Below are 13,567 nucleotides of genomic sequence, written 5' to 3' on the forward strand. Positions count from 1 at the left end.
TCTTTTAGGGCTTTAAGATGATCCAGTCTTTTCTGTCCTCCACTATTTGTGGTGAGGAAACAGTGATCATTTGAATCATTGGTATCCTATATGAAAGTGACATTTTATTCTGGATGCTTTCAAGATTTTCTCTTTATTACTGGTTCTACGCAGATTAACTATGTTGTGCATGTTTATATTTTTGTATTTGTCTATCTCCAAGTTCACTGACTCTTTCCTCATAATCTCCATTCTGCTAGTAAGTCCATCCAGTGGATTTTTTATATTATCAGATATTTTATTTTTCTGTAATAGAATTTCCATGTTTGTTTTTTTTACTAGTTTTTGTGTCTGCTGAGATTTCCTGTATTTTAATTCAGTATGAGTATACTTTCCTTTTATCATTGAGCATAGTTAAATAGCTCTTTAAAGTCCTGTCTGATAATTCCAGCACGAGGCATCTTGGGATCAGTCTCCATTGTTTCTTTTTTCTTTTGAGAATGTATAACTGTGTTCAGGGAGTCTTCAAGACCATCTCTACATTTAAAGATTAGCTAGGAGAACACACAGGACTCATCACATAGTTGTACACTCACGGCTAAGGTTACAACAATGTAGAGTGCGTGTGTGTGTGTGTGTGTGTGTAAGAAGGTAGGCTCATTATAAGGATGTGGGAATGCATCTTAAAAGCCCATTTACCGTATTCAACATCCAATATATTAAGTTTCAGTGAACAACGCGAGGTAGAATACATTTCTGAGGATATTTGGGGATAATCAGGCTGCCCACAATAGAGACATTTGTGCATAAAAGGATTAGAATGAAGAAGAGTAAGAGTACAGTTTGTGCTTATAGAAGTAATTGTGGAGAATTAGAAATAGAGAATCTCATATTTGAGATATAAACAGGAGGGAATATTAAAGAGAGGAAAAGTACCAAGAAGAGATCGAAGAATACACAGCCCTAATAGGGCAATGAGGAAGTACCATTACAACTTTGAAAATAGGATTTTTAAATAATTATTTGACATAATGTTTTAAACTTTATAATTTCTCTAACTCATAGATATTTGGATGTAACTTACATATTGAATATGCAGCTCTGGGTGGTAGGTAACAAGCAGAAAACCTAACTTTTCTCCTGATAATACAATCCAAGCCTGCGTTGTCAGGTATTTTTCCCTACCCCCAGCTTACGGGGCAGGCATGCATTATGGCTTTTTTGGCCATATTAGGATATTTTGGAATGTTTCATTTTCACTTATTTAAATAAGCCCAATATGATCTAAATCACTTTAAATATTTTCTATCCATTTTCCTTTTTTTTTATTTCTACTCTTTTCTGCTTTCTCTGATTTTAATTGGATATTTTGATTTTGTTTCTCTCCTCTCTTTGCATTTAATTAGGCTCATTTTAAAAAAGCTTTTAAAAGTGTTTGCCTTAGAGTTTGCATACTATATTTACAACTTATTTAAGTCCACTTTCAAATAACACCATACCATTTTTTTGGGTAGCGAAGTACAGAATATTTCCAGGTCCTTCCTCTTGTACCATATAACATTGCTGTCATTCACTTTACTTATCCATAAGCTATGAGATTAGACAATTAAGTTCGCAAACTCATCCTAGAAAAAGTGCTACATACCTCATTGCTGAATATCACTAGAGTCACCTTCAGAGTACTCCCCTTGGGAAGCTATGCACCAATGACAGCACCTAGTCCACCCTTCAAAGCAGTTTTGGAACTCTTTTTTGGGAATGGCCATTAGAGCTATCATTGTACTACCCTTGATGTCCTGAATATCATCAAAATGTCTTCCTTTCAATATTTCCTTTATCTTCGGGTAAAGAAAGAAGTCATTGGGGGCCAGATCAGGTGAGTAGGAAGGGTGTTCCAATACAGTTATTTGTTTATTGGCTACAAACTCCCTCACAGACAGTGCCCTGTGAGCTGATGCATTGTCGTGATGCAAGAGCCATGAATTGTTGGCGAAAAGTTCAGGTCATCTAACTTTTTCACTCAGCCTTTTCAGCACTTCCAAACAGTAAACTTGGTTAATTGTCCAGTTGGTACAAATTCAGAACGAATAATCCTTCTGATATAAAAAAAGATTAGCCACATCATTCGCAAACTTAATTCACAGAAAAAAGTTAGTATTATTTTGAATATTATCTGTTAGATCAATTAAAAATAAGAAAAATAAAAATATTTATTTTATCTTCATTTAGTTCTTCTCTAAAACTCTTCCTTTTTTTTTTTTTTTTAAATGTAGATCCAAGTTTCTAACCTATATCATTTCCATCACTTTGAAAAACTTAATTCTTGAAGGGCAGGTCCATTGGAGACAATTTCCCTCAATTTTTGTTTGTCTGAGAGTCTATTTCTTCTCTACTTTTGAAGGATAATTTCATCATATACAGAGTTCTAGGCTGATTTTTTTTCTTTCAACACTTTAAATATTTCATTCTACTCTCTTCTTGCAGCTTCTGAAGAGAAATCCAACGTAATTCTTTTCATTTTTCTGTGTAGGCAAGAGGTATTTTTGTTTTGTTTTTTTACTTCTGGCTTCTTTCAAGATTTTGTCTTTGATTTTCTGATGTTTGAATGCCGAAGTGTGGGTAATTTTTAGTGTTTATCCTGTTTGAAATTCTCTGAGCTTCCTGGATTTGTGGGTTTATGGGACATTAATTTTGGCAAATTCTCTTATTACTTCAGATAGTTCCTTTGTTCCTCTCTCTTTCTTCTCCTTCTAGTATTCCCATTATATATGTTACACCTTGTGTCATTTTCCCACAGTTCTTGGATAGTCTATTCTGTCTTTTTCATTCCTTTCTTCACTTTGCATTTCAGTTTTGGAAGTTTCTATTGACATATCCTCAACCTAGATTATTTCCTTGGTTGTGTTCAGTCTACTTAGTACTTCTCATTCCTGTTAGTGGTTTTGATTGCTAATATTTTCTTTTGATTCTTAGTGTTTTCATCTCTCTGCCTACAGTACACTTCTGTTCCTGCATGTTATCCATTTCCCCCCACATTGAGTATTTCCATTCCTCTAGACTGGCAAATTCCCCATTGGTTAGGCTCTGGTAAGTAGTTTCCCTTAAAAGCAGGCTTTGTTAAGGAAAACAGAGAGCTCTGGGTTTATATTTCATAAAGGTCACTTTTCCTTTTCCACTGTCAGAAGAGGATTTTTCTCCCATCTTCACCGTAAAAACCTAGTATGGCTCCTGGAGGAAACACTCACAAAACTGTGGGTGCACCCCTGACACATACACGACTGGGACCACTTGGAGTTTCTAACTCTCAAGGTAGTCCACACTGAGTCTCCAGCAATTCATTAATTACAGTTTTAAAATGTTCCTAGCCATGCTGGCTTCCACTGCTGGCTTCCGCTCCCATCAAGCTGTGCTTCTCTTTATCCACCTGTCTGTGGGAGGTGGTAGTTTGCCCTATGACCTTAATTCTCTGATGGATCTAGAAAAGAGTTGTTGACATTGTTTGTTCAGCTTTTTTCTTGTGAGGATGGGAGTGATGTACTTCCAAGTTCCAAACTCTTTACGTGTTGGGCTGGAAACCTCTAAATCACTTTATCCTCTTTCCCAGTAGAGGAGTGACCCACAAAAAAATAGGGGGAGGTGGGGGTGCAATATATTTTCTCTCACAATTCCTCCACCTTTTACTTCTCAATGTCCCATACTCATTTTATTTTGAGGTCCTTCAGGGTCAGCTCATGGGTGGGAAGAAAAGGCTATTATTGTAAACTGAGGTCAATGTCCCTTCTGTACCAAATGTCCAAATGCTGGTGCTTTCTATTATTAGGTCCTTTATACATTTTTAGAGATTCACCCAAATCCAGGAACTTGAACACTGCCATTTCCTGGTATTTGGAATGAATGCTCTCAAAATTCCCATGTGTCACCTCTTGTGGCACCACAACCTCGTTCTGCTGGTTGTTATGCCTCTCCTTTCTACTGGGGTTGCTTCTCTCTCTTTGCAAAACAATTCTACCTGTTATGGGTTGAACTGTGTTCCCCCAAAAAGATACATTAAAGTTCTAATCCCAGTATCTCAGAATGTGACCTTATTTGGAAATCAGAACATTAGAGAGGTAATCAAGTTAAAATTAGGTCATTAGGGTGGATGGACCCCAAACCAATGTGACTGTATTCCTATAAAAGGGGGACATTTGGACACAGAGAGCAAATAGGGAGAATGCCATCTGAAGTTGAAGGCAGAGATTGGGGTGATGCATCCATAAACCAAGGGGCATGAACTATTGTCATCAAACCACCAGAAACTAGGAGTGAGGCATGGAACTAATTTGCCCTCATAGCCCTGAGAAGGAACCAAGGTACCATGATCTTGGACTTCTAACTTCCAGAACTGTGAGACAATAAATTTGTGTTAGCCACCTATTTGAGGTACAGCAGGTCCTTGAATAATATCATTTTATTCAACATCATTTCATCATAACATTGCTGAGAAAAATTGATTCCCAACAGGGGTCATTGGGGAGTTTACACATTCTCCCCATGCATTCATGGGTTTTCTCTGCGTACTCTGATCTCCTCCTATGTCCCAAAGATGTGAACATTAGGTTAATTGGCATATCTAGATTTTCCCAATATGAGTGGGTGTAGGTGCAGGTGTGTGTGCGTTGTGAAGGAATGCCATCCTGCCTAGGGTTGTCTCGTTTCTGTCTCATTCCCTGAGCTGCTGGAACAGACTGGCCCACCCACCACACTGAGCACGTTGGAAACTAAATTATCTTGTTTTTATTACTCTTTCTTCAATGTATGTATAGCTCACATTTATTTCAATGTTTAATATTAGGAGTCTGTTGGGTTTTTAGAAGTTTGTGATATTTTTGTGACCAGAAATATGCTATAGGAAATTAATTATTTATATAATTAGCCTATAGTAAAATTCATTTCATTATACATTTTGCTTAAAGCTGCAATCTCCAAGATCCTGTTGATGATGTGAAGTGAGGACTCACTATACTTCCTACGGCAGCCCTAGGAAACTAATATACCCAGTCATGTGCCAACATGTCTACTAGCTGTTTGGAAAACTTGACAGTTCATATCTCCTTATGATCACAGGCGCCCTTAGTGAATCTCTTGCCTTTTAATATTTTCAGGCAAGAGAGTCGGCAATCACCTTTGGGACTCTTGTTTCCAAAACTCTTAGGTTACTAAGTTTTCCTGCTACCCAACCTCTACCCAAGATCTCTTACCACACTCTTGCATAGGGGAGGCATGGGGTGGCCAGGAGCCACATCATGCAGGATGTTATGGAATTATGGACATAATTTTGGATTTTATTTTATTTGAGTAGGGAAGCTCTTAAAGGTTTTGAACGGGAAAGGAGCAAATTCTGATTTGCATTTTGAAAGGACTTCTACAGCTGCCAGTTGGAGACTAAACTGTAGGGAGGTAAGAATAGATGCATGTAGAATGAGACAACTACAGTATCCAGTGAGGACTAGAGTTGTAACTGTGAGAATAGGGATACCTTTATAAAAGAGAACCAACAGATTTTGCTGAGAGATTGGATGTGGAATGTGAGAGGAAGAACAATCAAAGGATGACCTGAACAACTGTAAGAATCAATGCACCACTTACTGAGGTGGAAAGATGTGCAACAGAGCAGGTTTTGGAGGTAGGAAATATAGAGTTTTAAATGTATGTTAAATATCCTGGTAGAAATGTTGAAAAAGAAGATAGATATATGAGTCCAGAAATCAAAGAAGTCAGGGCTAATATTTGGAAGCCATCAGCATTGTGATACCATATAAAAGAGTGAAGGAAATGGATGACAGTACCTGGGGAATGAGGTTGGATAAAGAGGTGACGAGATCTGGAGCACATTAACACTTAAAAATCAGAAAAAAACCAACAAAGGAGAATAAAAAGAGCACTGTGATTTCATAAAAGTCAAATGAAGAAAATGTTTCAAATTTCAAGGAGGATGTGCTTAACAGTATCAAATGGCTGCTGAATGGTCAAGTAAGGTGAAGACTGAGAGTTGCCCCTTGTATTTATCAGAATTGTTTAAATGCCCAGATAGCTACACACAAACTCTCTTTTCACTCTAACAGTTATACTGGCCAAAAGATCTCATTCAAGATTGCATAAGAATTAAAGATCTAGAGTTTATAATTAACATAATGTATTCCGTGCTTCGTGAGCCATTTAGGGCATTTTCATGGGTAATTTTTACTATCAGGGATTTTTGCCATAAAGGCTGAGTTTAAAATAAAACCCCTGATAACCATGTGACTACAGCTTGACACAGCTGTTTCCAATCTATCCTATTAGGGCAGGCAGACTCCATTTTACTGGGCTTCACAGGTGTTGCGTTTTCTAGAAATGGAACACAAGACCCTCCACCAGCAAAAAGATTAGGACTCGCTTTATTGTGGGTCTGGAACCAAACCTGCAGTATTTTCAAGGTACGCCTGTATCCAGCAGACAGGAAAAAGAGCAGGATCAGGGAGTCTCCCCTTAATTTCCCACTTTATCTAAATTATAATTTACAGGTAAATTTTATCTTTTAAATCTAGACTTTCCCACGTCTCGTCGTTTCTGGAGTTGAAATGAACCTGGTAAGTCGGATACACCACGGTGGGCGAGCAGGCAATTAGTTGCGTGGTCCCTCCGGTTATTGTTTTTTAAATTCCGCTTGGGAACGAGGCTTCAGGGTGGCTCCAGGAAGGACTGTCCCCCGTTTCAGAAGGACGGGTGACGGAAGGGCGAGCAGAGCCCGCAGGGAGAGAACACGACAGCCCTCACCTCCCACAGGTCTCGCTCCCAGCCCACCTAGAGCCCCAGGAACCAAGCCGGCGGCCCCGCCCCGCCCATTTCCGGGTCTGTCGCCGTCGCGTGCGCAGTGACGTTTTAATCGCTTGCGGACCCCGGAAGTGCAACTTGAACTTGTTCGGGGCGCGGATCCCGAGAGAGAAAGTCTTAACCGCACGAGGGAGTTCGACTGGAGAGCTGGAAGGCCACGCCTCCTCCCGCCTCCCCCCGCAGCCCTGTAGCTGGGGGAAGAGCTCAGGTAGGACCTGCGATTGCCGGGACGTGAGATCCCGGGGCAGGCCTGGGCCGAAATCAGAGTCGGGGGCTGGCCTGGTGCGTTTCAGGCGGAGGTCGCTGGCCCCAGGGCGGGAGGCTGCCCGGAGCTACGCTGAATTTCCCGCGGGCACCTCTGCCCTGTGTCCCGGACCCCTCTGAGGCGCAGGTTCCAACTGCCATTTCCACTTCTGGCGGGCAGGACACGTGCGCTCCCTGAATGACTTCCCTTCCGTCTGGACAGATGCGGTTCTGTGAGCCCTGGAGACCGTTGAGTCATGGGCCCTCCTGCTCTTTCTCGGGAGAGGAGGTGCTGCGGGTCTCTGGTTAAAGATGTTTTTTTTTGTTTGTTTGTTTTTTACAAAAATGATCAACTGCCATAGCGTTACCAAAAGTCCTCTATTGCAGACGGAAGGTTAGAGTGCAGTTCTAAAACGCTCTCAGAAGTTGTGCCATGCATGGGCGCTGATGGAACATTTCCCTCGCATGAATTCTTGTTGGATACTTTTGACTTCGAAAAAAGTTTTGCATATTTTGGAAGCAGGCTTTTCTCTCCCTCGTCCATAGATTTAACATATTCTTCTAGTGCTCCAGAGTGGGTATCTGTTGGACCGAGTAACTGGTTACTTAACATTTGGCTGTATATATTGACAGTCAGTTTCGTTGTGTGTGCCCATTTCCCCAAATCAGAAAAGTTGTAAAGGGAAATTCTGTGGTTTTCAGAATACCAAGTGCCTTGTAACTTAATAAAATATGTTGTTTGTTATGCAACACATAGTATCTTTTTGTCTTAAAGCGGTGTTAGAGGTCAGTTCTTTATCCTTGTTCTTTATCTTGCATTGTGAGGGAGAGATACAGTGTATTCCTTTAGCGTGTTTAGAGACCCAGTCAAAGTTTGACGTCCTTAATTAAGGTTGACTGTCAGTGTCAGTTCCAGGCTTTCCTCTGACTTTTAAACCAGGTGTTCCTTCCACTTAACCAGTGAAACCTAAAGCAGGGATGCCCTGGATGGCTTTGAGGCAGTGGCTGCTGCAAGTCTGGCAAATGGAAGAATATTATCAAGACCAAAACGGACATATATGTGAAGCTGTCAACATCTGTGGGGACGGAGTCCTGGAGAGCAGTTTCCGGGTTCTCGGCCTCATGTGGAAAGGTGCTGGCTCGGGTAATAGATGGCCATCAACTGTGACTAGTTGGCCATCAGCTGTAACCAGTTAGCCATTAGCCTCTAATATAACTGCCGTGGCTATGCTAACAATCTCGGATTGCGGCTAGCAAGTGCAGTTAGCAAGTGGATTGTGGATTGCGGATCGTGTTGATCCTACTTCCTGTGTCTCGCCCAGCAGCCAGCAAGACAGTGCAGGAAGACCCCTAGTTGGGGTATTGGCGTATGTTTGCTTTTGTGTCTTGACCAGCTGCCATCGAGGATATAGTGGTATGACTCCCCTACCTATGGCTCCGTGAGTGTTCCTTTTTGGCCTTACCATGTCCTGCGTTCTTGTGCAGGGAGCGGGTGCTGAGTCCCTGCTTTACAGTGATTTTGTAGCAGGCACTTATCTGCTCTATGTCACCTTTACTTTTCATTCATTTTTTTATTGTGGTAAAAGATACATAACATGAAATTGACCATTTGAACTATTGTTAACTGTACATTTCAGTGGCATTAAGGACATTCATACTGTTGTTAATACAACTATCACTACCATTCATCTCCAGAACTTTTTATCTTCCTCAACTGAAAATTCGTATCCTTTAAGCATTAACTTCTCTTATTTCCCCCTCCCCTCATCCTCCAGCAACCATCAATCTACTTTCTGTCTCTGGATTTTTTTTGTCTATAGGTACTTCATGTACGTGGAATCATACAACATTTGTCCTTTTATGACTGGCTTATTTCACTTAGCACAATGTCCTCAAGGTTTATCCATGTTAGGCATGTGTTAGAGTATCCTTCCTTTTTAAGGCTCAGTAGTATTTCTTTGTATGTATATACCACATTTTGTTTATCCATTCATTTGTTCGTGGATTCTTGTGTTGCTCCCACCCTTCGGTTACTGTGATTAATGCAGCTGTGAACATGGGTGTGCAAATATCTGCTTGAGTCTCTGCATTCATTTATTTGGGGTATACACCCAAAAGTGGAATTACTAGATCATATGGTAGTTCTGTTTAATTTTTCAGGAATTGCCTTACTATTATTCACAGTGGCTACACTATTTTACATTCCCACCAGCAGTACATAGAGATTCCAGTGTCTCCACATCCTCGCCAAACACATTTTCTGTTTTTTTGGTAATAGCCATTCTAATGGATGTGAAGTAGTATCTCCTGTGGTTTTTATTTGTATTTCCCTAGCAATTGGTGATGTGAAGCATCTTTTTATATGCTTTGGGGCCATATGTATATCTTTTTTGGAGTACTATCCATTTATTTTAAGATCTGATTTTAATAGAAATTCTTGGAGTTGTTTTTTGTTTTTTTGTGATGAAACTTAAGGGTTAAGAAGGCAGCCACTCCACTCTGTCTCTTCTGTTGCTTTTTAAACACTAAAATACTATAATTGTCAAAACTTCAAGGTCTAGAGCAAGTATCTGCAGTAAATAAAAGGAACCATAAAGCATCTTTTGTAACAGTGAATGAAACTGAGTATCAGATTGTGATGAAAACAGTTCAGAAAAGCCAAAGATCATCCTGACCTGCTTTGATTTTTTTTTTCTTTTTAATTAGAAAGCAAGGAGTGTATTGATTGGCTCACTATGCCTGTGGAGTGGATCTCTTTTATCTGGTAGCTGAGAAGAGCAGGACACAGAAGAGACAAAATGATGAAACAGAGAAAAGAAGTTTTGTATAGCAGTATAGCATTTGCAGATGGCTAGATGGAAAGTGGCAACGAAGGTCAGGAACAGTAATGGATGAAAAGCAGAGGAGAGGGGGTCCAGCAATAAAGTGACAGAAAGTCATATAGCTCTACAGATTGGAACGGGATGGCGGATAGAGTGAGAGCATGCAAATCATCAACTGTATCTTGGCACGTGGTGCTAAAGTCAGCCACTTGGCCTTGAGTAATTCAGTCAGCCTTACTGTACATCAAGTAATGTATGTCAGTCCATCTGTTTGAACAGTTAGTGTTTGGAAGATGTGTAGTATATACAGTCCTACAGGAATAAACTAAGTTTTTCAGACCATGCATCACACAATTTCCATCCATAGAATAATGAGGTTTAATTAAGTAATTCAGTGAATAATTGTCTAATTTAACATTGTTCATCATTGTTAAAAAATTTTTTTTAGATTATCTGTTTAATGAGAAAAAGCTTTTTTTTTAAATCCAGAATAGCTAATGACTCAATAATTAAAGGTAACGTCTTTTTTTTTTCCTGTTGAGTGTTTTGTACACTATCATTATCTATTAAATATGTTTGGGGTACTACATTTAGCTATTTCAGTTATAAAGCTCATTTAAGTCAATTACTTTGCTTTAATTTAATGAATGAAAAATTGTGCCACAATTTTGCTTATCACAGTGGCAAATTAAAATTGATTAATTTGCAACAGATGAGGTGTCAGATGACTGACTTGATCAAAGTTTCACAGCTACCGTGTTTCCCCGAAAATAAGACCTAGCCAGACAATTAGCTCTAATGCATGTCTTTTAGAGCAAAAATTAATATATGACCCAGTCTTATTTTACTATAAGACCCAGTCTTATTTTACTATAAGTCTGGGTATAACATAATATACCAGGTCTTATATTAATTTTTACTTCAAAAGAGCTGATTGGCTAGGTCTTATTTTCGGGGAAACAGGGTAAGTTAAACACAAGTTAGAGACAGCAGTGCCGTGCTACTTTCTATGTTATTTTATTGTCTACTCTTTTTGAGAACATTTCATTTTTGCAGTATAAATACTACAATATAGATAATAGAGTTAATTTTTGCTGTAGAGGAAAATATCACTATGAAGACAGATCATTGACTCAAAACATTTATGTTTCCATTTCTTTATAGCAAATTGGATATTCATTTTAAGTCTAAGGTGATAATGTAGCTAAGGTTGATTTGCTCATAAGTTACTGAGGTGCTAATAAAACTAAGGTGGTGGATTTGGACCCTTGTGAGGTCATTTAATAGCTTACGACAGGAATGATCACAGTTAGTACCCAACGGTGTAACTACTAAGAGCTGTAGGATGTGGCCAATATTCCTATCCCCTGCTAATCATATTGCATCACATGTGATCCACTATTAGAAAGAAGCTGGCAAGGTACCATCTGTGGCTCAACAGACACATTACCTCTATTTAAAAACCAATTCAGAATTAATATCCAAGGTAATGAAGGAGTCTGAGGGGTACCCTTTTCATGTACAAACACATAGCTTAGTTTTGTGTCTTATTTAGATCATGAAACAAACTAGAATAATGACCAAGATTACAACTGAAGGTGAGGCATTTTAAACATTCGAAAAGTTTGATTTATTGATGAGTGCCATGCTATCTTGATTTGAATTACCCCATTCTTCTGTATATCATTGTTTTTGTCTATACTTCTGTAAATGATTCTGGTACTAACACCAGTAGTTTGGAAATTAATCATCTTGATCCATTTGGTTTAAATTAACACCTTCTAATATAGTTGGAATATTTGTGTTAAATGCTTATATCGAGGAATTGTTGGGAAGGGGTACGGAAGATCAGTTAAGAAGGTTGAGGAAGTTCAGGCAGAAAAGAAAGGAAGTCCATCACTAGGGATTAGGACTCTGATTTCAAAAACATGGGGAAAAGGGTGGGTGAGTAAAGGAAGAGGGAAAGGCCCAACATCTAGATGAACTAAAATGAGGGAAGTAACCGAGGGCAAGCGTTGGTTAGGGTGTCAGTTGTTTGATTCAGTAAAAGCTGAATACCAAGTCATAAGACAGTCTGGACCCCACACTTGAGGATCTTACAGGCTGGTTGGCATGTCTGCTATACAGGTAAGACTTCAGCAAAATGTTTTTATTGTGATGGAAGTAAGTATATGATGCAATGGCAGAGGCACGGTGCCTTGCCTGGTGTTATTATCTGGAGGACATGATCCTCAGTTGAGAACTTAAAGATGAGTCGCTTAGAAGTAAAATGGAAAGTCATTCTGGACAGAAGAAATCATTCTTAGCAGTCTGATGTTTGTGAAAAACAAAAAGGAACTTGCAATTGCAGAGCAGAAAGTTTGATTGTAGTGACAGATGGTGTTGGAGGAGGAGATAGGAGATAAGTCATTGTGGGGGGAGAGGAACATACAATGTCAGAAGAGAAGATTTGTATAGTTTTCTGAGGAGCATAGACTTGCCTTTCTAGGCAGGAAGTACTGAATGGTTTCTTTTGTCTCCTTTGTAGTAAAGAATTTAACCTTGATCAGAAAGAGGTCTGGCCTTTGCCGTCAGCTTCTAGGGTGGTAGTATCTTTGTTTGCCTGGGGACCTTGGGTCACATTGTCTATCAGTGTGACCTAAGGTGGGGGCTGGCCATTCCTATATGGTCTTCAGTTGGAAGCTTGTGGCCATGTGCTATCACTTGACTTGGAAACAGATCAACCATGTACACAAGCAGTCAGCCCTGCCCCTATGAAGCCCCAATAAAACTGGACACCATCTCCCTTGCTAGCTTTCCTGGTTGGCAGTACTTCGTGCGTATCGTCACACATAGATACTGGCAGAGGAACATGTTCCTGAGAGAGTGCATTGGAAGCTCCGTGTTTGGTATTCTCCTGATCTCTGTCCTATGTGCTTTGTCTCTTCCCTGATGTTGATCTTTGTCCTTTCCCGTAATAAACTATCACTGTGAGTGTAACAATTTTCAGTGAGTTCTTTGAGTCTTTGATAATAATAAAGGCAATAACAATAATAACTTATTATCTAATAATAATTCTAGGGAATTATTGGACGTGAGGGGGCTTGGGAATCTTCTGAACTTGCAGTTGGTATTAGAGGTGAGGATAGTCTCTTGCGAGGGCCATACCCTCTAACTCTGTAGTTGTCTAACAACTTCCACATCTCCTTGCTCTGCTCCTTCCTTCCCCTCTGCTTAGGGACATAAGTGACCTTAGCTTTTGAAAGCAGGGCCAAATGAACTGATATTGAAGTAACCTATTTTCTAAGATTAGAGGGTATTTGGAAAAGTGTCAAGAATACTACAACACAAATGTCCATGAACATGATAAAATCCCCTCATGCTTTCCTTTCTAATTGCTATGGACTGAATTGTGTTCTCCAAAATTCCTATGTGGAAGCCCTAAGCCCAAGAAAGTAATTCAGGTTAAATGAAGTCATAGGGTAGAACCCTGATCTGATAGGATTAGCGTCCTTATTAGAAGAGACACCAGAGATCTCCCTGGATTGTATCTCCACCCAGTGAGGATACAGCAACAAGGTGGCTGGCTGTCTGTAACCCAGGAAAAGGGTGCTCACCAGAAACTAACCCTCCCAGACCTTGATCTGGGATTTCTAGCCTCCAGAATTGTGAGAAAATAAATTTTTGTT

The 13,567-nt window shown here is 39.7% G+C and overlaps 1 protein-coding gene across 5 annotated transcripts in view; it reads left to right on the top strand.

Moving 5' to 3' along the window:
* Window positions 1-6,334: 6,334 nt before the first annotated feature.
* ARB2A (ARB2 cotranscriptional regulator A) overlaps window positions 6,335-13,567 on the top strand; it is a 398,527-nt gene continuing 391,294 nt past the window's right edge. For 2 of the 5 annotated variants that reach the window (XM_074328741.1, XM_074328742.1), the window contains exon 1: window positions 6,869-7,042. The gene's annotated coding sequence lies outside the window, so the exon portion shown is untranslated. Of the gene's footprint in view, window positions 6,438-6,868; window positions 7,043-13,567 lie in introns of those variants that run through there. The other 3 variants (XM_074328744.1, XM_074328743.1, XM_019711772.2) reach the window with 3 other exon arrangements.

This window comes from Rhinolophus sinicus, linkage group LG03 (assembly GCF_036562045.2).
Source record: "Rhinolophus sinicus isolate RSC01 linkage group LG03, ASM3656204v1, whole genome shotgun sequence".
NCBI classification, from domain to species: domain Eukaryota; kingdom Metazoa; phylum Chordata; class Mammalia; order Chiroptera; family Rhinolophidae; genus Rhinolophus; species Rhinolophus sinicus.